The sequence below is a fragment of the Podarcis tiliguerta genome, assembly GCF_965153285.1.
Source record: "Podarcis tiliguerta genome assembly, chromosome: 17".
Classification (NCBI taxonomy): Eukaryota; Metazoa; Chordata; class Lepidosauria; order Squamata; family Lacertidae; genus Podarcis; species Podarcis tiliguerta.
Window position 1 is genome coordinate 15,739,199 of NC_139550.1, and position 26,220 is coordinate 15,765,418.

The 26,220-nt window shown below is 42.1% G+C and overlaps 1 protein-coding gene across 7 annotated transcripts in view; it reads right to left on the reverse strand.

The window, feature by feature from the left end:
- The window catches only part of LINGO2 (leucine rich repeat and Ig domain containing 2), a 532,585-nt gene that overhangs the window by 127,222 nt on the left and 379,143 nt on the right, over positions 1 to 26,220 (reverse strand). The window contains exon 5 of one of the 7 annotated variants that reach the window (XM_083420019.1): positions 16,155 to 16,202. The exons of the other annotated variants lie outside the window; for them this stretch is intronic. The gene's annotated coding sequence lies outside the window, so the exon portion shown is untranslated. The remainder of the gene's footprint in view (positions 1 to 16,154; positions 16,203 to 26,220) is intronic. 7 annotated transcript variants of the gene reach the window in all.

Genomic DNA, 26,220 nt, shown 5'->3' on the forward strand with positions numbered 1-26,220 from the left:
AGGAACAGGTGAATAGAAGTGCATTCAGTTTTGCTGATCTCTTCTGCGCATTCAGAATAGGATTTCTACTGAGTGTCAAATACATCCAGTTCATCTTCCCTGCTATTGATTAGTTTCTTCTGCTATCAACCGCAGCAGGAGTTATGCTTCATCGCTAGCTTGCTGGGGTTCAGGAAGATTTTGTGTGTGGCAAGGAGAGGGGTAGAAATCGTTCACCTAGGAGAAAATGCTACTTTCCCCAGAAGAGGGTGAAAAGTAGCGAACAGTTCTGCAATTAAAAGAAAGACTGTACAACCTGGAAAAAAAGAGACAAGGCATGTGTACTTTTGTAAACCAAGAAAATCTTTAATAAAAATAAATTTTACAAAAATAGTATTCCAAGTCCAAGACACTCTTCAGAATTTCTAAAACCAGAGCTTGGTCTTAACACTAAGCACTGGGAGGGAGCCCATCTCAAGGAACAAAATATGTATATAGGTATATTAGGCAAAATCATACACAAAATGAGACATTTAGATGTGAAGATGTAGTGCTGTGAAGGGCATAAAGGGAAAGGGACCCTTGACCATTAAGTCCAGTCGCAGATGACTCTGGGGTTTCGATACTCATCTTGTTTTACTGGCCGAGGGATCTGGCGTTTGTCCGCAGACAGCTTCCGGGTCATGTGGCCAGCATGACTAAGTCGCTTCTGGCAAACCAGAGCAGCACAAAGAAACGTTGTTTACCTTCCCACTGGAGTGGTACCTATTTATCTACTTGCACTTTGATGTGCTTTTGAACTACAAGATGGGCAGGAGCAGGGACCAAGCAACGGGAGCTCACCCCTTCACGGGGATTCGAACTGCCGGCCTTCTGATCAGCAAGCCCTAGGCTCTGTGGTTTAGACCACAGCGCCACCCGCATCCCCGTGAAGGGCATAAGGATCCATAATTGAGAGGATAAAGGTATCAGTGGATACCAGCTTTGCCTCTTTATAGCTGTTGTTGGGAATCATGGATGGGGGAGACTGATGTTACACTCAGGTGATGCTTGCAGCCATCCCAGAAGCATCTCACTGGCTACTGCAAGAACAGGTTGCTGTACTACAAGATTCTCAACTAGACTAGATGGGATCCAACAAGCTCTTCTTGTGTTAATTTTGAGGAGAGGGCATAACACTTTGGCGATCACTCGTAGCCGAGTAAGATTGTCTTCCATAAACACAGTTTTAACAGTGAGTCCGTAAGTGACTGTGGAGGCCAATTCTGGATCCACACGTCCTTCCACAGTGGGGACATAGGTTTCCGGGCGGGAGTTGATCATGGTGAGGGTTCTCCCTCTTAGCTTGGTTCTCCCTTTTGTTCTGAGTTTGAGTGTCTTCAAAGCCCATGACACCTTTGGTAAAGGCTGTTCTCCAATTGGAATGCTCGCAGGCCAGTGTTTCCCAGTTGTCAGTGTTTATACTACATTTCTTTAGATTTGCCTTATCAGAGTAGACAGTACTGGAATGGAACATAGGTAGACTCATGTCCTGACAGGGTACAGTAGCTTCATATGCTCCTTTTGGCATCCTCACAAAACCACATTCCCCAATGTTCCTTGGGAAAACCATGACAATTAAATTGAATTTTAATACAGATTCCAATGTGCAGCATACATGCAGCCTTAAAAATGTAATCTGTTCATTTCCTCTAAAGCAGCCCCAGGCAGCATGGCCCAATGTCCAAGGATAATGAGAGCTATGTTGCTGAAGTAACACCTGGAAGATCAAGGTTATCTGCACCTTCTCTGTAATGACATGTTTTATCCAAGAAACTATCCTCAAAGCTCATTTCAAAGGGGTTTGCACTGAAGCTCCCTCCTAAATATTCTTTGCAATCCAGAGGAAATAAAAAGACCCACAAAAATGGTATTTTCACATTAATGCCGATTACATTTCACCGTGCATTGAAATAGTGGCAGACTGATTTTTACCAGGCTGGAAGAAATCTAATAGTGAAACCAACACTGTGTTATGGCTGCGTTTCTAGCTTATTATATAGACAATTTAAGACTAAAAGGGATTTGATCCCCACAATTGAACTAAAACTGCAATTATTTTAAAATAATGGTAAAACTGTCAGAATTTTGGATTGTAGTTTGGATTGGTTGTACTCTTAAGAAAAATATGAATTCCATAGCCCTCTGAGTTTGTAAAAAGACGTAAAGATATGAACAATAGCAAGGCATTTTGAATTCCAAGACTTCACTGGAAAGTATCTAAAGACCTCCAATTTCAGATTTTTAGTCAATGGAAGTTGCATGGTGGTTTGGTCTATTATGCTTCTTTTGATGTGAGCAAAAGGAAGACAAGTCAAATTATTTCTGCCCTACCTACAGTGATGGAATATTTGCTGAAAGCATTCAAAATTTCACAAATGGCCAAACAGATACTGTCCATCAAGGAAATGAAAAAAACCCAACCCAGAATGATTTCCTCCCACAACTGACTACTGGCCAATGGACAATGCAGCGCATGCAAGGGTAATTACAGAGTCAGGTAGTTTTTATGAATGAAAAAAATAAATAAATGGCAAAAATAACTTGCTCCTTCTCTTACTCAAGTGAGCAAATTGTGTCCTTCCAGGTTTTACTTAACAATCTTCCACACCATAATATATAAACTTTCTGCAGACCTTCCTCACCCAACATGGAGATGGCCAGGGATTAAGTGCTAGAGGCTAACTTAAATGCCCACCCCCCATATACAGTTTCGGTGTGTACATGTTCAGGTGAATACCTGAACATGCCTTGTAGATCTACCACCCTGCAACCTACATCTGACATTTAACATGTCCACACATGAACTGCTCATCATCAGACATAAGTGAAAAGGAAATTACATACCCTTCAAGTTTCCCTATTATTCCAGGGACAGTCCCGGATTTACAGAAGCCATCCCAGTTTCTGATTTGATCCCGGGATGTTCTGCTTTTCTTTAAATAGTCCCTGTTTTCATTGGAGAAATGTTGGAGGGTATGGAATAGGATATACCCAGAGCTTTTTTTTCCAGCTGGCACCTCTCAGGTGGGCACCACTGCCATTCTAAGAGAACAAGGGAGGTGTGTTCCAGCTCCTATTTTTCTAGAAAAATGGCAACTGACATTCCTATTTTCATTGGAGAAATGTTGGAAGATATGAGATTATTGTAAACTGTGAATCAGCATTTAATGCCACACAGACAACAAGAAGAAAGGCCAGCATGCTTGACTGGTTGAAATACCACAGCAAATGTATTAAACTCAACAAGGTACAGACTTCAATGACGGACAGGGAGATAAAATCCTTAGGATGCCAACATCTGAGGAGAAGGCCCATCTCACTCTCATTTCTTCTTAACTCCCTATCTTGGAAAGTAATTGTGCCTCCTGGGCTGCTTACGCACCAAGGCCATTCTCTGCTGCTCTTCGACTCGGCAGGCAACCTGAGGCATTAAATGCTCATATCACCTACTGGAACTGCAAAGCTGAGATAAAGAGATTTTGAAACTTAAAGTCATGTTGCCACTTTAATGTGTGTGTGCGAGCGGTGGAGGCGGGAGAGTTTTGTGCTTGCTTCAGCTGGGTGACCATAGACTAGCCTCCGAAACACAGTGTTCCAGGGGACAGAATTAGCTACTAGAGAAGACAAGTGATCTTGTGTGGAAAGATGATTCCAGACAGCAAGCTTTATAGATGTCAGACACTGCGGCTGAGGGTTGAAATGAAAACTCTCTGACACGGTAGATTGGTTGAACTATGGACCACTTCATTAAAATAAACATAGAATAGCCTGCAGTGAGAAAGCGATCGGTGTGGGAGCTACATACCAATTTTCAGCAAGCACCAGCAGCTGTAGGGCAACCAGCCCCTGCCAGGATAAGGGGAGGCATTGTACCAACCCCACCCTAAAGGTGAGTGTAAAGGCCTTTCTGTATCACCTCCCCTTGGCCCTAAAATTCTGAGTAGATCAGTCAGATTGATCCCAAATATACCCCATATTCTACTCCTGCCCTAAATTCTGAAGGTGCAGGCTTAAGGAACCCCCATCACTCCCAAAAGTGTCTGGGGGTGTGTGTCACCAAGCTGAACGGCGTATTTCCTTTCCTGAACCACAAACATGCCCCATTGCCCGATACAAGATCGGGAGCAGAGAAAAGATGCTGAAATAGAGGCCTGGTTTGACCTCAAAAACTGTGGTTCATGACTGCATGCCAGCTTCAGTACAAAGATCTGTATGCTAAGTTCTGCATTCTAACTGAACAGGAGAACTCTGGATTAATGTCAGCTGACAAACAAGGTAAATAAACCAGGATCATGCACTCATAGAAGGGATGAAAGAGGAGCGTTAGGCCTTGATACTCATATTTAGCTTCATAAACCAGGATTCATGAAGCCTGGAATGATTAGCCAAACCATGCCCAAGTATTCAGTACTCTGCAATTCATATGGAAGGACTGTCTTGAGTCAACATATGTGCTAGTTCAGCTCAGGCTTGTAAATAGCTGCTTGCCTGCTTGCTGGTGGTAAGGATGAATTCCAGGTCACCAAGCAGGGAAGATTTCTACATCATTTTGTTAGGCTACAAATGACTAATACAAGCTAGTAATGGTTGGGGCCACCACTAGTTCCATAATCAAACAGATGAATTCCTCTCAGATGGTTTACACAAAACAGAAACCCTGTTCCCCTTTTATCCATCAATCTCTCCTCTCATATCTAATTAAATTCAGTCATGAAACTGGCAATATCGGGAGATGACAATTAGATGCAACCCTTGGGCAGTTTTACGCAGGCATTTAGCACCCAAATCCAAATCATTATTACTTAGCCAAAGGCCGTCGTCAGTCACAATAGTGGGAAAACGCCACTCAAAAGACCAGTAAAACATAAAGAGTATCATCCATGCAGTCTCCAATACAAATCCAATATATGCTACAGTACTTAAAAATATAGCCCATTACAAAAGACATCTAAAACAGGATTCTAGCCATTTATAATTTAATCAACACTTCAACCACACTGTCCTACTTCATTCAACCACCTAGCAGCCATTCATATCGCATTCAGCACATTTGACCCCCATGCATGCTGCTCAACAGCACACCATGGTGTGCATGTCTGCATGAATCACAGTTTTGGCTGCCTGACTCCATGCCATTGCAGAAACAAACAAATAAACAAACAACCTTCCAAGAGTGATTGCACTACATGGTCACTGTGGACATGTACATCAGTGAATATTCTCCACCATCTTACCTACAGCACAGCTCACAGAATTTTAAGTGAGCCTGTGAAACCATGCTTTGCTTCTGGAACACAGAGGCCTGGCCTTTCTAGTAGGATGAATCCTACTCCTTCACATTGTAGAGAAGGATCCCAGCCTACTTAACATTTTGATGCTTGTTTGCTTCTATGAGAAAAGCTTTAAGAACACAAACAATATGTTCCGGGAACATGAATAGGTTAGCCCCTAGTGACAGCCCCCCAAAAGTGTGTGTGTGTGTGTGTGCGTGTGTGTGTAATAAATGTGATGTGGGAAAACCATGATTGCTTAAAGGTAGCCATGGGAGGAGAGGGGATCAAAGCCATTGCATTATATGGATGTGTGTGTGAAAAACCTTTTGCAATGTCAGTCACACACCTCCTCATTTGCTATTGGCAATGAGGCGAAAGGGACAAGCATAATGTGCAGCTACCTTTTGCCTCTTGCATATGGCTAATAGTAGCTTTAGGAAAAAGGTAAGGCTGATTTAATTCTTGAAAATGACATGGAGGAAGGCTTAATCTGCTCTCACCCAGCAGCTTTCTTCCAATCCAAATTGAGGTCCCAGTTAAATTCTTTTAAGCAAATAAAAATTGGGAGATTCGATTACAGATCTGCTGCATGAGATCTAGCTTGTTCCTATTATAAGACAAAGAGACTCAGTGAAGCTCTTAGGACATTGTACTCAGCTTAGGTGCATTGTGCTTCGGTTTATCAATTTCAACATTACATAACAAAGTGTGTGCTGAGAAATTTCCCCCAGATATGTTTTCAAAATGCATGTAGGGAAATGTGTTGCTGGGATCAGCACTTAACCGTCTAGATCCCTACTGAAATGCCCTTTAACATATGCCTCTATTAGACCTTGTTCTGCAATATGAAACTTGTTCTTCCCATAACGGATTAGCATGAGCAATGAGAAAATTCACCGGGAAAGAATTACTTGAATCTCCTGGAACCAAAGGGATTATTTTGACTATCAGAGTATCTTGTGTACAGTAATTTGGGTCAACACCAAGACACCAAGGGGGTTGGTTCATGTGTTAATGTGATATATTCCATTGCAAAGGAACATTTCAAAACTCTCTCATCTCTAATTGAAGCAACATGAATATGGGTGGTGAGTTACAAACCCAAGCAACCTTTACAGCTGCCACGTATCCTGTGGTAAGCCTGGGTGAAAGGCAGATCACACAACAGAAACAGAATGGGACACATTGGTTTGAAGAAACCCTAGAGGTTCTGGAATCTAGTAGGTGTCAAAATTCCCCACACTCCAGAGCTAGGGTGGAGGACCCTGAGGAGGAGGCACATTGGGGAAGTTCCTCAGGTAATTTCCTTAAAATATTCTGCCCTAGGAACCACTTTGGATTAAGTGCTCAGGAGTGAGCCTACCCAACTTCTCCATAGCCTTCCATAGCCCTCTTCCTCAGATTCTAAGGACTTCAACTTCTGAGTTAGTGAAAGAGACAGTCCTTTTAGTGCTGCAATCATCACCATCATCATCATCATCATCTGTGCAGAAGAATGCAAACTGTGCTCTAGTTGCATGTACTATGAACATGTAGACTCAGCTATTCAGGTGTTCTAGAGATTGTCGCTCATATCTCCTTAGGGAGGGCCACTTGACATTTTGGGAACCATGAGATTGTGTCACTGAACTACAAATATATAAGAAAACTAGTGTGGCAAGGTGGTGTAGATTCTTTTTTTTTTTAAGTCACTCTTTTTTACATTTGTCTACTGACCTTTGCAAGAAGCTGAAACAGACACCACATCCCTCAGCAAGAAGACAAAGTCTCAACCTCTCCGCAGAGGCAGGTGTTTATTGTTATTTTCAAGCTACTCACTCTTATTGATCTCCTGTCTAAAAAAATCTGTAACTGGTAAAATACTCCTGGCTTGCATATGACTCCTCTTCTACTGTTCCAGAGAAAGAATGATTTGTAGATTAACAGCCCACTCTCAGAACACATGCGTTTTATATAATCAGAAATGACAGGAGATTTCTGTGTTCTGCTCACACACTTTCACAAATCACTTTCCCAGCTTCTCTTTGTCAATAACACACTGTTTCTCCAATCAGGCTCTTTTTTTGTCAAGCTAAAGGGCTCTGTATGAGCATGGAAATATCCCACAGTCTTGCCATTCAAAAACAAAACACAAACCCTGTGTGTTTACAAGTAAAACATAGCAGCAGGGTTCAAGCAAACATCTTATTGATCTGCATTGAAAAAATCAAGAGCATGGTTAACTAAGTGACTGAGGAGGAAAAGAAAAATAACTTCCATGTTCAGTCTCTCTGTTACTTTGTGACATGAGAATATTTTTACTCATTCCCAATCAAAACGTGCTACAGGGACTTTTTCTTTTATTTTTGTTCATGTCAGGCAACTATTAGTTTCTTATTAGTTAAACCACAGTGAGCCCTGGGCTCACCACCCCCTCCATCTCCTCCCCTTGTTTTCACAACCCACAAGATGATTGTTTCCACTTCACTTTTAAACTAACCGCAGTTTCTCCAGGTTGTGTGTGCTCAGTATACCAGTTCGCTTCAACCAGGGCTCAGGAGCCTGTTGCCCTCCAAAAGTTGTTGGACTACAATTCTCTGAGTCTGAACATCACAAGGAACTGTTGCGAGTCCAAAATGAAAAGCAGAAACCAATGAACTTTTCTTTTGGTGCATGAAAGAAAGGAAGAAAGGAACATAGGAGCCTGGGTTTCACACAGATAACTCAAACAGTGGCTTCCCCTTATGTCTGAACCCAGACTAAAGGTGGCTAGGGCCTGTGGGCCACTGTGCTATACTGTCCACAATCTCAAATTGCAAAAAACAATAAAACAGAGAAAATGAAAAACCCTAGAACAAAGGGCAAGTTATGCATATATGAATTTAGAATTCTGGAATAAACTTGTTGCATGTAACACAATGATGGAAGAGGTTCAGGAAGTTGTTAATGGGAAGTATAACTTTTCTGTTTGGGCTATTGACATGTTTTTCAATTCTAGTTAGTCTTGACTGAAGGAGGGGGAGACACCAATGATTCTTCACCAGCCTGACTCATCTATGCCTCTTGGCCTCTTCCCATTTGCCTGCTTCAGCTTCTGCCTCTGATTCTAGACTTCTCTTTGCCACAGACTCTCCCAGCTCTTCAACTTCTGAGACATCCTCTTCCCAGTCTCCTCCCTCTGCCAACCACCACTCCTCAGGCTCCGAGCCTTCTTCCTTTGGTGGTTCCCCAGCTGGATATTTTGCATCCAACCAGTCCATGACATCTACACTGTTTGGTAGCAGCTTTCCAGGTGTTTCAGACCAAGAGTCTTTTCCAGGCCTACCTGGAGAGGCTAAAAATTGAAAATGGGACCTGCTGCTTGCTGAGCACATGCGCCCTGCAGTTTTATGTGAAAAGTACAGCTAAATCCATCCTATGAAAGAGGCAATAGCAGTATTTGCTAAATGAAGAATGATTCACTAGCTGTGGATCTAGGCCAGAAAGCATGGCAAATCATAATATAATTTCCATCTCTCAGTAATTTAAAATAAGGTGATGTGTGGGTGGCAGAGAATGAATGATATTCAATTTGTTACAGCAACAAAAGGTATTTCTATTGCTAATTTTCTCGGAAGAAAATGTAGGCACCACCAGCATTTATGTTGAGGCAGTATTATTATTACTTGCTTTTTAGCAGCATTCCCCCCCCCCCCCCCATATAGTGGAAAACCGTTGTTTCAAATAGTTACTGATGTAGCCACAAATAATAGAAATCAAGGCCCCAAATTAGCGAGTTGGAAATATAAGCAGATTCAAAGAAAATACTAAACCAAGAGCTAATGACGGCCTAAGGCCTATAATATTTAGGTCTACCTCTTATTAACAGGGGAGATATAATTAAAACCTCAGATGGACTTAAAATATTCAATTTAATGTCTGAGTCATCAGGATGTTCCAAGGAGATTTGCAGTGCAATACCATACATGTCCACTCAGAAGCCATGTCCCACTGTTAAATCCCACCCCTGCTACAGTGCCAAGTGCCATCTCCAAAGGGTCTCCTAATCTTGAAAAACAGGAAGGAATTTCTGGAAAGTAAAAGAGGCTTTAGGGAGAAGGTTGAATCAGAAACAGCCTCCTCCTCCACATATACCCGTGTGGAGCATCCCCCTGAGTGGAACCGTGCTCAGGAGTGCTTCCAGACCACGGGAATGAAGTTTGGGTCCAAGACGGCCAAGGCTGAAATTTTATTTGCAGTCATGTCAGCAATACAACTTTCCCCCGTGTGTGTGTTTAAAGAAAGTGCTTGCCACCTACAAACTGCTGAAAGAAGAACGCAAAACAAGTCCGGAAGGCAAGAAAACAGAGGGGGTAAGTGTAATAATCAACACTTAAAGCAACAAATGGTACAAACTGAGTGAGAAGTATCACAACATTAATGGAATCTAAAGAGATACACAAGAGTAAAGGCGCTTGATTAAACAATCAAATTCCCAAAGCCTAATGGAAATAATAAACCATCTGAAGCTTAACAGTGGGAGAAAAATATATATCCATTTTAGAGTTTTTATTGGAGGGATTTTTACATCAAATATTTAATGAGATGGCAAGCATGCATGAATAATTATTTTTACTTACTGTTCCCATTAAGGTAGAGAGGAGCATAATTCTTTCACTCGAAAGTAAAAAAAAGAAAGATAAGTTCTTCCCTGATCTTTAACGCAAAATTAGTTTTTTTATTCTGCATTAAAAAGAGGGGACAGTGGAATGTTTTTACCGAGCTTCAAACAGAAATAATGAGTGCCTTTATTTAACAAGAATTATAGTCTGCCCTTCTTTTTATGACCATTTAGAATGGCTATAGCAGGTGCCAAATGTTATCGGTAAAACCACCATGTAAGCTGTTACTGGTCTTTCCCTTTTTGTTACAATGGTGCCCTGTGGCCACTAGGCCACAGTGGTAATATAAGAACCCAAATACTGGCTGGTGCCTGTTGGGACCGGTAGGGCAGAAGGCTGGGAGAACAGCAGGTAGCAGCAGAGTGAGTGATGGAGACACCCAACTCATTCTAGTTTTGTCCCCATTCTCACTCCCTCCCTATCTGATTAGATCCTGTGAGGCTCACTTTTGGAAATGCCAGCTGATTCTAAGGTCACTCCTTGGGAAAAGATGACTTTTATGGGGCATTTGCAGGTAAATGTTTGGAACCTGCATAGGCACCAATGCGAATAAACAGAAGCTCCAAGTGACATTTTCTCTGGAATTGAAATAGATTGGACTGGCTAAACCAAGTGAAATATGCTCCCCTATATAATTCTAATGAGTTATTTGTTGAAACTTCACAGATGAACTACTGAGAGGCTAAGTGCTGCCCAAGACAAATGTTACTATACTCTTACAACTTGGTGACTTTTGGTTTAATGAACAGGATTTAACCCATCTTTTCTTCGCATGCATCTATATTCCACTTCTGTCTTGTTTGATAAATGCAGCAAAAGCCAGTCAGGATGAAAGAATGGAGTGATGTGTGTTTATTCCACATCAGGCAAAGGAAATGTCACGGATATTGACAATGAAAAGAGAAGGGTATCTTATATTTTGCCGCACTTGATAGCTTTCAGACATACTTCAAAATCCCATGGGAAGGTATGTCTCTGTGCTATCGCCTCTATCTTTTAACTTACAGAGAAAAAGCTTAGCAAATCTGGCCTCCAAAGGTAGAAGATAAGCAACTTTATTTTGGCTTAGAAGATAAGTTTCTCAAAAGTCTTGTCACCGGTGCACAGACATTATGAGGTCAACAAATGGAAATGGTCAATCTTAATATCACCATGAGATTCTGCTGTTTTAAAAAACTTGTACCACACTACTGGTCAAATGTTAAACATTTAACATTTGTTTATGTAGCCAACATGGCGTCACCAACAAAAAAGAAGGAGATATCAGCAGCCTGGGGGGGGGGGGGACGGACCACAAAATTTGCAAAAGGGGGAAAAAAAACCTTTATAAAGCAGAACCTAAAGAGTGGACACTTAAAGCAGTTCACATTCCTAGTAACCACCAGTACGGAGGAATAAGCTTGTCATGTGATTAAGATGATCAGTGTCTCTCCATCTGAGAACCTAGATATTTCCATCACCTTGCCACAAGGTATATATAACAGGTTGCTCTACTGTTAAAGCTACCAAAACAGTGAAGGCAGGATTAAAGACTATTATGAATTTCATTACAATTATTTATACACATCATGTTAATATGTGGACATACAGTACTGCTTTACATTACTGTCCTTTAAGGAAGATTCTGGTTAGTGGCCTCTGAGCACTCAGGGCCATTTCCAACAGAATATGATGTTCCAGTACTTTGAGATTTTGATGAAAATGGACAAAACAATTATTGCAGATCCTCCAAGTGTCCCTATTTTCCAGGGACAGTCCCCGATTTACAGAAGCCATGCCAGTATCTGAATTGATCCCAGAATGTCACGCTTTGCCTTAGGACGTCCCTATTTTCAGTGGAGAAATGTTGGAGGGTAAGTTATTTGGTTAGTGACAGCTGTCCTTTCCTGTCCCCTTCTCTTCTTCCAGTAAGGGGGAAAAAAAGACAGTGACAAAATTAATTGGGAAAATATCAAAACAGTAACAGCTTGATCTGTTGCAAAAGGCAAACCAAGCTGTGGATAGCTGCTAAGGTTGTCAGCCATCTTGGATCAATGACTCTGCACAGATTTTTGCGTTCCATCGCTGGGCTTTGCAGCTGAATAATAGTTATGTAACTATTTACATATGCTGTATTTGTTCAGTAGTTTACATTACAACAAAGGGGCAATAATTTCCCTCAGTACCACCATGCTAGCTTTTCCTCGTCACAATGTGTAAGATTGTCTTAAGGACTCTCTTGCCTTCCTTTATATAAGAAACACTGACAGAAGCTGCATCTCACAAGCCCTTAAAAACACCTTATAGGGTTTTTCTTCCCACGGGTTAACAATCTATGGAGATTAGCATTCCTCTCACCAGAGAATCTTGTTAGCAAGGTACAGAAAGGAATCAGATCTTACGATGAAAGCTGTGAACTACAACATGGAACATCTTTCTTCAAGCCCCTTCCTCCTTCATCTTTATTTTCACTGACTCACCAACCATACCAAAGCTTACGCCATGAATATAAATCATATCCGGGAGGAATTTCTCTTCCCGAAAGGCTGGGAGTAGAGACATGCATGTTGTTTTATCCTTCAAACAATGTGCTGAATATTTTATGAGTAATGAAGCTTAACAAGCCTTTCATGAAAGGAAGAGAAAAAAATGAAGGAGAATTGGGCTTATTTCATTTCCTTCTCATTCTCCATCTTTAACCTCTTCACTTCCCTGCATTTTGGGCATATTAGTTTTCCACTCAAAGTAGCTTATCCATGCAAAAAATTCAGAACAAAGATGGATATAACAAGGGGACCAGCCTTAAATTAATTCTTCAAAGAAATGTTGTCAAAATTGAACATATTTAATATGATTGCCACATCTATGCAGATCATAACTACATGCTGTGAAAGAAAGGAGCAATTGGTAGATGAAAGCACCTACCCAAGTACAGAAATGAACCTCAACACGTGAAACTATATCCAGCCTGCTCTCTCTTTGCCTCCCATTTCTTTTATTGTCTCCACTGAAATTTAGACGGCAAGTTCTTTGGCGCAGGGAGCTGTCTCTTTTCGCTTATGCTGCTCAGTGTAAAACACAAGGCACACTGATGGTGTTACGGCATTATTAATTATTATTAATATTATTAGTAATAAATTGTTAACACCACAATTCTGGCTATGCCTGCTCAAGAAGAAGTCTCACTGAGTTCAACTGGACTTAATCCCAGTTAAGTGGGTTGCTGGCAGACTGAGAAATGCATGGAATATTTTAATATTTTCTAAAGTAACATATTTAACATGCATAGGTAAAGGGACCCCTGACCATTAGGTCCAGTCATGGCCAACTCTGGGGTTGCACCACTCATCTCGCTTTATTGGCCGAGGGAGTTGGCGTACAGCTTCCGGGTCATGTCGCCAGCATGACTAAGCTGCTTCTGGCGAACCAGAGCAGTGCACAGAAACGTCGTTTACCTTACCTTCCTGCCGGAGCAGTACCTATTTATCTACTTGCACTTGGCGTGCTTTCAAACTGCTAGGTTGGCAGGAGCAGGGACTGAGCAACAGGAGCTCACCCTGTCACGGGGATTCGAACCGCCGACCTTCTGATCGGCAAGTCCTAGGCTCTGTGGTTTAACCCACAGCACCACCCGCGTTCCTTTTTTAACATGCATACCTTTAGCATATTCCCTCTACACCAGAGGTAGCCATGAAAGGCACAGAATGGTAAAAAAACAACCCTTTTGGACCAGGTCAAAGGCCCACGCAGTCAAACCTTCTTTCCCCACAGTGGCTCAACAGATTGTAGGAAGACATTCATATTTCTGTTTCCCAGCAATTGGAATCCAGAGTCATACTGCCTCTTTGGTACATCATGACTAGTATCCATTGATTACCTTATCCAGGATGAATCTCTCTAATCTCCCTTTAAAGCTGTCCCTTTAATAATAATAATTTATAATAATTTATTATTTATACCTCGCCCATCCGGCTGGGTTTCCCCAGTCACTCTGGGCAGCTTCCAACAGAATATTAGAATACAATAGTCTATCAAACATTAAAAGCTTCCCTAAACAGGGCTGCCTTCAGATGTCTTCTAAAAGTCTGGTAGTCGTTTTTCTCTTTGACATCTGGTGGGAGGGCGTTCCACAGGGCGGATGCCACTACCGAGAAGGCCCTCTGCCTGGTTCCCTGTAACTTGGCTTCTCGCAGTGACAGAACAGCCAAAAGGCCCTTGGAGAGGGACCTCAGTGTCTGGGTTGAACAATGGGGGTGGAGACACTCTTTCAGGTATACTGGACCAAGGCAGCCAAACCACAGCTTGTGGGTATGATATGCCTTGGGCCCAGCCCCTGTCTCCTGCAGCTGCTTTTAAGCAAACCACAAAATGTCAGAAGATGAAATCATGGATGTGGTAACCTCCAGGTGCTATATGTTACAACTCTCATCAGACCCAACCAACCTTACTAATGGCCAGGGTTGGTGAGAGTTGTCAGACACGTCGGCGACTTCTGTCCTACATCATGTTTAGTTTCTCTCCTAACACTTTCTTAGAAAGAATCCTCGTTCAAAATACCCTAAAAACACCAAGGTGATTCCTACTATGGAGCACCATATGGTTTCTTTGTTGCTTATGTCCCAACTATTTAATAGTAATAGATAGTTACTATTTAGCAACTTTTAAAGCAAACAGCAGCCACGAAATTAAGAGACGCCTGCTTCTTGGGAGGAAAGCAATGACAAACCTAGACAGCATTTTAAAAAGTAGAGACATCACCTTGCCAACAAAGGTCCGTATAATAAAAGCTATGGTTTTCCCAGTAGTGATGTATAGAAGTGAGAGCTGGACCATAAAGAAGGCTGATCGCCGAAGAATTGACGTTTTTGAATTATGGTGCTGGAGGAAACTCTTGAGAGTCCCATGGACTGCAAGAAGATCAAACGCATCCATTCTTAAGGAAATCAGCCCTGAGTGCTCACTGGAAGGACAGATCGTGAAGCTGAGGCTCCAATACTTTGGCCACCTCATGAGAAGAGAAGACTCACTGGAAAAGACCCTGATGTTGGGAAAGATGGAGGGCACAAGGAGAAGGGGACGACAGAGGACGAGATGGTTAGACAGTGTTCTCGAAGCTACAAACATGAATCTGACCAAACTGCGGGTGGCAGTGGAAGACAGGAGTGCCTGGCGTGCTCTGGTCCATGGGGTCATGAAGAGTCGGACACGACTGAACGACTAAACAACAACAACAAAGCAAACAAGAAAAAATTGTACGACGCTCTGTCCTAGGAATCACCTTGCTGTTATTTTTAGGAGTTTTTGAACAAGGAACCTTTCTAAGAAAGCATTTCAAAGCCCCATCATCTTAATGTAATAGAGGATCGCAGAGAATCTAGCACACAAATATTTGCCGGCAGCGTGAGGAACTGCCTATGTAAATTTTTATTACATCCTCCTAATAGAAATTCAGCACTCTCTTCTGTGGATCTGAGCAAGCTCACTCCCAAAGGCGAACACCGCATTCATTTCCAGAGGCTGGCTGATCAAAAGAAGTTGCCTGGCTAAGTAAATGTCAAGTCTCAAACCTTACCGGGGAGACATACTCCTTGAGGGAAGCTTTAGGGGTGCGAGTGGCAGAAAGGGAATACCAGCATCTCTTATTTTCATCGCTGCATGTGCAGTGCAGAATGTGTTAGAAACATGTTGTCTGAATTCTGAGCCCCAAAGGAGTTTACTTTGTCCCTCAGAGAAACTGAAATCAATTCTGGGATTGAAGATTTGTGCTGTTGTTCAGCTGCTCAGGAGCACCGTATGAACTTTAAAAATACATCCTTTTTGAAAGCATTGGCTTACCAGAACCATCTGCTCAAAATTATGTCGTTTGAAAATAACTACCAAATCCATCCATCTCATGAACAGTGAATTCGGGTGGTTGAGTGCCAACAGATTTGAGCAAAAACATGCCCACTGAGAAACAAGTGTGAGATAGCAACATGTACCACTGAACCCTGAGGTATGCAGACATACACAATATTAAAAAGACAACAACAAGCAAAACAAAAGGTGACAACCTGCCCAGGCTGCCCTCCAGGAGCCTCATAACATTGAGCATCTCTTGGAAAATAAAAACAGGAAAAGGAAGGAGAGCACAGAATGAAGTAGCCTGTTTGAGTCCCTCTAAGCTTATATATTATAGAGGAGGTCATAGCTCTTTGGCATCCCGAACAGAAGCAGAAAAGGGTTTTAGTTTTCCTCTTACCTGTTAAAAGCTGCATTAACTGTATTGCACTGCGGTATATGAACTGAGCTGCAAGAATACACAGCTTAAAGGACTTAAGTTATTAGATGAAAAGCTCATACCTGTTTAAATTCTGATAAGAACTGGTTAGAAAAAGGGGGAAAAGGGGAAAATATTTGAAATGCAAGACAAGTAATGTAGGCACACCATTTTCAACCGAATGAGAAAAAACAGAAATAAATTTGCTCTAATAAATAAATTGAGATGGATGGAATTTATTCTGCTTCTTTTGTATTTGTTATGAGGGTGGTGCTGTGGGTTAAACCACAGAGCCTAGGACTTGCCAATCAGAAGGTCGGCGGTTTGAATCCCCGCGACGGGGTGAGCTCCCGTTGCTCGGTCCCTGCTCCTGCCAACCTAGCAGTTCGAAAGCACGTCAAAGTGCAGGTAGATAAATAGGGACCGTGCTGGCTCCCTCGGCCAATAAAGTGAGATGAGTGCCGCAACCCCAGAGTCGGTCACGACTGGACCTAATGGTCAGGGGTCCCTTTACCTTTACCTATCTCTTCTTAGATATAAGGCTGCTGCTTTACATACACCTATTTCATAAAAAAAAGAAAATAAAAAGAAAATGCCATTGCTAAGTGATCTGATGACAGAAACTGGTCTAGGCATTAATGATGATGATACAGCTGCATTTGGATTCTACTACTTCATATGTTTTAATGCACAGTCATGTGCTCAGGCAGGAATTTCTATTCCAAAGGTGTTGCTTACAATTCTAAGTGCATAGAGTTATTCGGGGGGTGGGGTAGGGAAACAGTATCCACACATGAAGGCCCCCTGCCCACCAGTCTGAAGTTGTACATCCTCAAATGACTGCAACACATGATTCTTCTCTTCCCATCCATCTTGATTTTATTGAGATGCAGCAATGACTGCTCTTTTCATTCTCCACTCTTCACAGCATCTATACTCTTGATTCTGCAACCAGCCATTCCCAGCACTTCTGTCAATCACCAAGCCCCTTTCCTTGCTTGCGGTGTCTAACATTTGGTACCGCTTCACATTCTGTTACCTCAAGAGATATTGCACAGTTCAAACCCAGTCTCAAATCGCTTCCTTCTAGCATTTTCTCAGCTAGCGAGGCATTGTCCACAGGATTGAAAGCTAAAGTTCCCTACAGCTGGAATTGTACGCCCCCTCACCAACAGTTGTGGCATTATCAGACGCACCAGTTTAAACATCACAAAAACTCAATTCCCCCCCCCCAAAAAAAATCAATTTCCACTGGGATCCTGCTTCATTTCTCTCTCCCTCTCTCTAGAGTCCATTATGGGGTCAGACAGTGCAGCGACATAAAAACAACTCACCCTAGAAGTTGCACTGCTGGTGAACCCAGAGGGTGAATTCAAAACAAGGAATACAATCCACGGGCGTTCTTTGTGCCCTTGGGATCGCCATGTTATTATCAGGGCCAGTCCTACCAATGGGCAGTGTGTTCCTGCTTCCTCAGGCAGCAGAAGCTTGTCGGCAGGAAAAAGCAGTATAATACTGAAACAGAGAGCTGTGTGTGTCCATGTGGCTAGCCTGTAGCCCTCATGTGTGGTAAAGGATGCTGTCTCCTCACCAACGCTGAAGTGTCACGAGGGCTGATAGGGAAGTGCCAGACCCCCACAGGTCAAGAAGAGGCCAGAGGCTTGGAGAGCAATTGGATTTTTGTTCACAGAAAGTAGCACAGCGAGGTCTCCCTGGCTCGACTCCTTCAGCTTGAGAAGTTTAAAGAAACTGAGCTCCAAACCCACCTTTCCCCTCTAGCCTCTCACTCTGGAGCCCTTCCCAGCAGACGGAGACTGTGACATAGGGGTGAACTCCTCCTCTGGGTATAGATGCAGGACTCTCCTGGAGTGGGGTGTGAGAAGAACAGAGCCAGAAGGACTGAGACCCTCAGATGTACCCTCTGATTCCTCCCTGTCTGTGTCTGCACTCATCCTGAGACGTTCAACATCCAGGCTTCTCTTGGAAGGCCCTTCTTCCTCTGACCGCCCCTGATCTCTCCACCCTCCTGCTTCCCACCCTGATCCAATTGCCCACCTCCACCAGGACTAAGTCCTTCTCTGGCCAGAACTATACATTATGCCAGCCATTATGGGTTTCGAACCCTTGTTTGCCTAACAGGACCAATGAGGGAGTTTGTGTGAACAAAGGAAGATGCCTAATGCTGAATCAGACTATCGGTGCACCGAGCTCAGGACTGTCTACACTGTCTGGCAGAATCATTCTCCAAGATTTCAGATAGGAATTTTTTCTCATCCCTACCTGGAGATATCAGCGATATCTGAACCTGGGACCTTCTGTATGCACAGCTCATGCTATTTCTTTTCAATCTCCTCCCATAAGCGTATACTTGCAGAAGGCAAGAAATGAATGCTTTGCCCTTATGCCCATCTGCAATGTTTCTTCCACAGCCAGGGTCCCAGGGCCAATTTTGTCACACCTAGACTTCTTTCCATTCTCAAAATCCAGTTTAGGGAAAATGTGGGTGAGGCTGAGGGGAAGATAACTGGAAAAGCTAAGTGCCACCTACCACTTTCCCCCAACAAAGGCCTTGCCCCACTTTCTATTCTATGTTATGGCAGAAAGGAGGAACTTGTGTCTCCAGATATTGCTGGACTCCAACCCCTGTCAACATGGCCAATGATCAGGTATGCTGACAATTGTAGACAAACAACATCGTGAGGACCACAAGCTTCCCACACTTGTGTTATGGAATTGAGAAATCATGCATGCTGATTTAACTAACTTGTTGCTCTGGTGGCCTCAACCATCCCCTCTCTGACTCCATTTTATCAAGCCATTTCCCTACATGGACTCCATTTCACGGCTCTTATTTTAGACTCACAGTTAGCTTTCTAGTCCTGATTCTGTTTCCTTCCAAAGGGCTTGTGTAAGATTTAACTCAAGACAAATTGCCAACTCTCCTTTTCTCATAAATAAATAAATAAATAAATCTGGGCTGTGAACATTTTGTGGCTGTGAGCTTTTGTCCTCTGGAAAACAGAATGTGCTATTGCATCACAACAACTGAACCAGTCAGTAACAAAGGCTTCAGTATCATACACCCTATAATATATATTGCACCACTGTTGTCTCCCCCTGTTGTGTTCCCCCTCTAGTTTTCAATAGTTTGAGGGTGGGTGGGACCTACAACTGTATGAAGTGAGCTTTATCCTTGTGGCTGAGCAGTTTGGCGCAGCAATACAAAATTTCCAGACTGTTTTCTAAAACCTTCAAAATTTGCATTCTCATTACTTGGTTAGTATTTTTTATTAGTGTCTATTAGCAAAATGCATCTCTGCTCTTTACAATTGCACAGATTATTACTGATTAAAACAATTTAGAGGAACTTTAGTTGTGCTGCACATTAGCAAGACTATTGCTTAGATAATTTTCTTGCCTACAATTGTTTTGAACCAAACTGACCCTTGTAAAATCCAACTTTATGCTTTTAAAGTTAAATGGGCTGCTTTTTATTTTACTAGATGGGATAATTCAGGGCAGCAGCTGCAGCACACACTGAAATGTAGGACGACACATTTGACGGTATGGATTTTGCCCAAAGCCAGCTAACAACTATGGACATTTCTCCTCCTTCCATAAGATTTCAAAGGTTGTTGGAAGAAATATGGTAATATCAAACCAAATTCTGTTCTGATTAATGCAGATAGCAGAAATAAATAGAAGGATTCTGTGAGTATGAGGAATGCCAGAGGGTTTGCTTGCTACAAGATTTTTTAGAATGACAAGCTATGCTATGATGATGCTATCTTATTTAGCAATTACCAGCCTCTGATTTCTACCCCCCCCCACTCATATGCCCCCCCCTAAGCAACATACATTACTCATGTAATTTCTCATTAACATATCTAGCTCAAATGTAAGACTTTCTTTTCCCTCCAGAATAGAATGCATTTGATCTTCAACAAAAATATATCTGGTTCATCAGCTTAAAATTAATTAAAACCCAGAAAGCTTTGAAGATGTTTTATTTACTTGCTTCTACTACATTGTGATACACTTTTAAGCAACATGCAGGGCAAAGCCTGACATCATTTCTAACACGGAAAGTAAAGACAGAGTGCTGTTGACAAGAGGAAAACAAGCATGAAACCTTTTAATACCCTACTATATACTATAAACCTAGAATATGAAAAAGTTTGTATGCATGCCAAGTGCTCTTTTAATGTACAAACCCAGGAGGTTTTATGTACAAACTCAGGAGGTTGCTACTTCAACTCTCCTCATGGGCAAAACATTATCTGAAGGGCTGTAGCTCACTGGAAGAGTCCATGTTTGGCAATAAAAAAGTATCAAATTTGATCCACAGTATCTCTAGGTAGGGCTTGGAAGACTCCTGTCTGAAATCCTGGGGAGTTGCTTCAAGTTCCCCATGATGATACTGAGGAAGATGAACCAACTCTCTACCTGCCTATACATTTTATATTTGGAATGGTTAAAAACATGAACATAAACATGACTTGGCTATTAACTAATTAACCAAGAACATAAGAGCCCTGATGGACCAGACTAAAGGCCTATCTACTCCAGAACTCTGTCCTCAAAGTACCTAAGTTGATGCCCACAGGAAGTTTGAAAGCAGGACCTGAGTTCCAATTCATTCTCCCCACCTGCAATTTCTAGCAACTGGTATTCAGAGACATACTGTCTTTGATAGTGGAGGCAGAACCTAGTTATTGTGGCTAGTAGCCCTTGAATTCCCTCTCTTCCATGAAGTTGTCCAATCCTCTTTTAAAGCTACCCAAGTTTTTCACCATCACTATTTCATGTGGGAATGAACTCCATGATTTAACTATATGCTGTGTGAAGACTGTTATGTACTGAGTTGAATAGGATCCAAACTGCAGCAGTCTGGTCCTAGAACAATAGGATCCAAAATGCAGCAGTCTGACTGGTCCTAGAACAATAGGATTCAGAATGCAGCAGCCTGATTGGTCCTAGAACAATGCAGCTGTATGATTGGTCCGCAGGAGCCACCCAATCCAGCTCCAGGTGGAAGTGAATCCGCAACCTGATTGGCCTACAGGAGAATCCTGGAATTAGCCAATCACATGCAGCCCATTGTGTAAATAATGTATCTAAAGCAGATATTTTGGGGGAACTTCCATTCCTCCTCACCACTATGAGCTGAATAAAGAGCATGAAATCCACTCTCGACTCCGAGTATATTTCAAAGACACACTTTCCTTTGTCCGTCCTGAATCTTCCAATGCTCCCCTTCATTGGACGCCTCCAAGTTCTAGTACTATGAGAGAGGGAGAAAAGTTCTTCTCTTTCCACTTACTCCACAATTTCATCCACCTCTTTTGTGTTTCCTCTTACTCTTAACTAAAAAGCTCCAAATGCTGTGACCTTTCCTGATAGGAGAGTTATTCCATCCCCTTGACCATGTCCTGAACCTTTCCTGAACCTTTTCCAGCTGGAATGCTAGTTGGGCTGAAGGTGGGGAGATGTTGCGCTGCCAAATCGGCCCTTCATCTCCAGTGCTGGCTTTGGCATGGACCTGCGACTGCCTCTGCTCCTTCAGGCCTAAGAATGACAACAGAGAGCCTGGAACTGCCCAGGGAACTCTGGTTATAGGATGGCTAAATAAATGCAGAACATGGTTGAATATCAAAAGAAACCTAAATGCTGTTTTCTATGTATATTGGATAATTCCTGAACCTATGTACATATCAATGGACAAACTGGCTGGACTCTTGTAAAAAAACTTGCCCTATGAGTTTTGTGTCAATTCCTAGCTAAAAAGAACCAGCATGGAGAGCACGAGAAACTCCCTTCAATGCTCTAAAATCTTCAATGCTACAAAAATCTCTCAATCTGTTTATCTCAACATTTGCAGGCTTCATTCCATCAGAAGGGGCTGCCATTCCCGTAAACATAAAACAGTTATTTATTTTAAAAATATAAGTGTTATGTGTACACTGCCATTCTCTGCTCCTTTAGTTGTGTTACCAACAGAACAGAAATCAGATCGATCTCTCTCTCTCTCTCTCTCTCTCTCTCTCTCGTTTTGTAAAAAAGCTGAACCAAAAAGCGTTAACGGAGCATGTGGCGCATATGGCTCTCACAGTATGATTAGCTCTTTCCAACTAAATGCAAGAGTTAATTCAGTAGTTTGTTGATTAATTAGAGAACATACCTCCATACAATAACATTATTTCCCAAAATGTAGTTTCCACACAGGGATTTGAAATGACTTACGGGATTTATGTCACGAGTATGAAAGCTCCATAATTCAATAGTGAATGAGTGAGTTATGTGTAGACCTTTGAGCAAATGAGATAAAACTTTAATATAGTACTTGCCTTGGGCTTTATTTTATTGTTGGGAACCGTTTATTTGATTAAATACCTCTTTTGATTAAAGGCAACCATTTAGCACAATCTGGCTTTTTATCAACTACATATGTGCATTTGATGTACTGTGGTAATAAGCCATCTTACCGTTGCTGTGTTTGAGGGTTTTGGGTTTTTTTAACATTTGTTTCAAATTGCTTTTGGCTTTACTGCCCAAAAATTATTTGCAGCCAATGCTAGTCATGCTCAGAGTAAACCCACTGAAATTAATAGACATGTCTAACTTAGGTCCATTAACTTCAGTTGGCCTACTCTGGGTAGACTTTAGTTGGACACACCTCCCAATTTCAAACCTTCTTTTCTGTTTTGCCTTCAAAGAATGTGGAGCAGAATTAAAGATGGCGACTTGCTGAAAATCTAAGGCTCCCAATTGTGCAACAGCAGATACATCTCTACCTGCCCCACACTTGATGTTCTGTATGATACCAAGTTTTGGGGCAGGTGGGAATAGCTTGGGAAAAATAGCCTTGTAGGCCAAATTGGGACCCATGCCATTCCTAATTTGGCCCTCAGGCAAAGGTTCAGCACCCTTGTACTAGAAAGTTCAAGATGTCCTCTGTAGCCTCTGAGTAACTTTCCACAATGAACATGAATAAGTGCTTCTTTGACTGCAGCACAGTTAGTTTCTGTTACATGTGGAGAACCGTTACTGACCTCTAAGTTGAATTAATTCTGACCTCGCTAGATACTGAAGTTGTTAAAATCACAGTTCCAAGACATTGCTGCTATGGAACTGTGCTTTAAAGAAATTTCTTATATTTCAAAGATGAGATTTCATGAAAACAAACATATAGGTACACATTGTTACTATTATACGCTGTAGATATGACTTGCTTTCATTGGTTTTGCTTTCAGTCCTAACCATTAAAAAATTATCTAGGAGTCAAAGAAATTTTATGATGCATTTCAAATCCTTTGAAGATTCCAAGGGTTGTTTTTTTTTTTTTTAAAAAAGCATTTCATCATGCAACTATATATTAAGGCATATATTTAAAATAAAGAATTTACTCAATAGACCATGACAGCTCATTTGAAACTGCTACAACCCATCATTTCAAATGTGTACTCTGGGACTTCTTTAAATGTATATTATTTACTTGACAGACCATGAACTATTGCATAAATCCAGATTAGGAACTTCATAAGAAACTGATTTTTAGCTCTATCATATGTGACGGCCAAACATATTTGCTTTCCTTGTTTATAATGGCAACAAGGACATTTTCTTTGTTAGGGCAGTGCCATCAGTTTGCATCATCCTAATCATACCCCATCAGCCTGACCTCTTGAAGGGAGGAGGCTTTTCCTGTGTACTGGAGTGAAGATGAAGTCTCTGTCTCTCATTATAACAGTATCATTCTTCACTCAACAGGGGTAGGGATCCTCCACTCTCTAAATCCCAAATGAAAGGAGGGGGGAATTGTCCTTGATCTAAAGTCAAGTCTTGTGTAAGACCCATCATCTGGACGATAAGCCGAATTGCTGATGTGTGAAACTAGGGAATCACACAGAATATCGAGTAGTTTTGGTTTGGATCTAAATGCAGAGTTCCTGGCAATTCTGATTCACTTCTGAACATGAATAGGAAAATCACTGTCTTTAAAAAAAAAAATAGTAATGCTTGGCTGAAAAATTAAAAAATATGGTATTGTGTTCCATAGATACTCCAATGTTGATTTGGAAATCTTCTCAGAACCCACTGTTGTGTATTAGATTCTATGTCTTCTATTTAATGCCTATGGGAGCAGTCAGAATTTTTTATTTTTTTTAAATGAACAATTTTGGAGGGTCCCTGAGGGGCCACAAAAAATATTTTGGCACCACAATGGGGAATCTCTATTTTTAAACAAATCAAGCAACTCATACAACAAATTTTAGAGCCATGGGAAAAATCTGATGCACTGCCACATATAGTCCATAAGCTATGTGTTAGCCACCTCTGTATGAGAACCACCAGTGTAACAAGCTCTACTCATTGTGTATGGAGCTTCTAAACTCTGGGACAAAGTATCTTTGCTATAGGTAGAGGCATTCTTGAATACCATCAGCAGCCAATATTGGTAGTGCTGTTGACCTGAAGTTTAAGGTGTCCTCGGGTTAAGGGCTGTCTAAGACATGAGTTATTCATTAGCTGGTGTTGAAGCCAAGGTATCATCCCAAAGGGAATGGGGAGCAGGGAGGCAGCAGATAGTTCAGGGAACAGGAAGGGGAATGTGCAGGCTGGGTGCAGATTAAAAGATCACAATCCAGTCTTCCCAGTAGTTTCCCTGAGCTCTCTACTCTGTAGCATGCAAAACCCCTGGAGACAAACACAGTAGGATCTTCTGGCTTCTGTGAATCGGTTGCAGCTTCAGCCCTCACCTTCTCCTTAGATGTCTGCAGTGTTTTCTGTCTCTCTCTCTCACTCAAGCCTGCTGCTTGTTCAGAATCCACCCCCCCCCAATTCCTCCTCTGCATTCATTGTCCCACTACCACTCCCCTGTTTTGGAGCTTTCCTTTTCTGAGGCTTCCCAATGGGATTCTCCAGCTGGAACCTCCCGCCATTCCTCATCATCCAGCTAGTCCCTAACACCAAGCAAGACCGAAAGCAGGCTGTTGCTTGGGGAAAAGATAAATACTGGACTTAGGCAGGTCAGTTCAAGTGCCAATTGGCTATCTAGGGCTGGAACCATGCTGAAGCTTGAAGAGGCCAGCAATGTCGTTTTTGACTCTGCTGTTCTTCAACCTGGCTCACCACAGTCAACCAATATGCTAAACAGGAACTACATCAGCCCTTCCAAACCTGGTGCCCTACAGATATTTTGCATTGTAACTCTCATTATCCATGACCGTTGGTTACGCTGGCAGGGGTAGGCTGGATTATATGACAGGGTGGGATTTTATTGCTGCTCTTGCAACTGACCTCATTTTAAATTATCTAATGCTCAGCAAATGGTGGCTGTTCCCTTATCAGAGAATGCAGGTGTAGGAGAAAGCTGGAGGTGGTGAAACTGAGAAAACCACAAGAACAGATTTTAGGTGTTGTGTGGAGTAGAATGAATAGTCTGGCGTTAGCATTCAGCACCCTGGACAGCTGCCTGGTAAGCAGCACTCTGGCAGGAATAGGGATGGTAGAGAATTTCCCAATAATCAACTGTGAATACGAGCTCTGCAGCTGTTTGCTTGCTTGCCAGCTTGGGGAACCAGTTGCTTTCCATGCGAGTGCTAGTGATCCTTTAACAAGAACATAAAAAAAGAGAAAAGAGACTGCTTTTGAGGCAAGGACTTGTTTAACAATGATTTCTCATATGAACATTACTCTGTTTGTTGTCATTGTTTTGGAATTAGCCTACTAAAATGTGTATTCTCTGAGTGTCGCAGAGCCACAGTCTAATATACTGCTGTACAAAGCTGAAGTCATTCTGAAGTCCTGTAATGTGTCCCAATACTAAAAATATAAGGTAAAGGTAAAGGTACCCCTGCCCGTACGGGCCAGTCTTGACAGACTCTAGGGTTGTGCGCCCATCTCACTCAAAGAGGCTGAGGGCCAGCGCTGTCCCAAGACACTTCCGGGTCACATGGCCAGTGTGACATCGCTGCTCTGGTGAGCCAGAGCCGCACATGGAAACGCCGTTTACCTTCCCGCTAGTAAGCGGTCCCTATTTATCTAC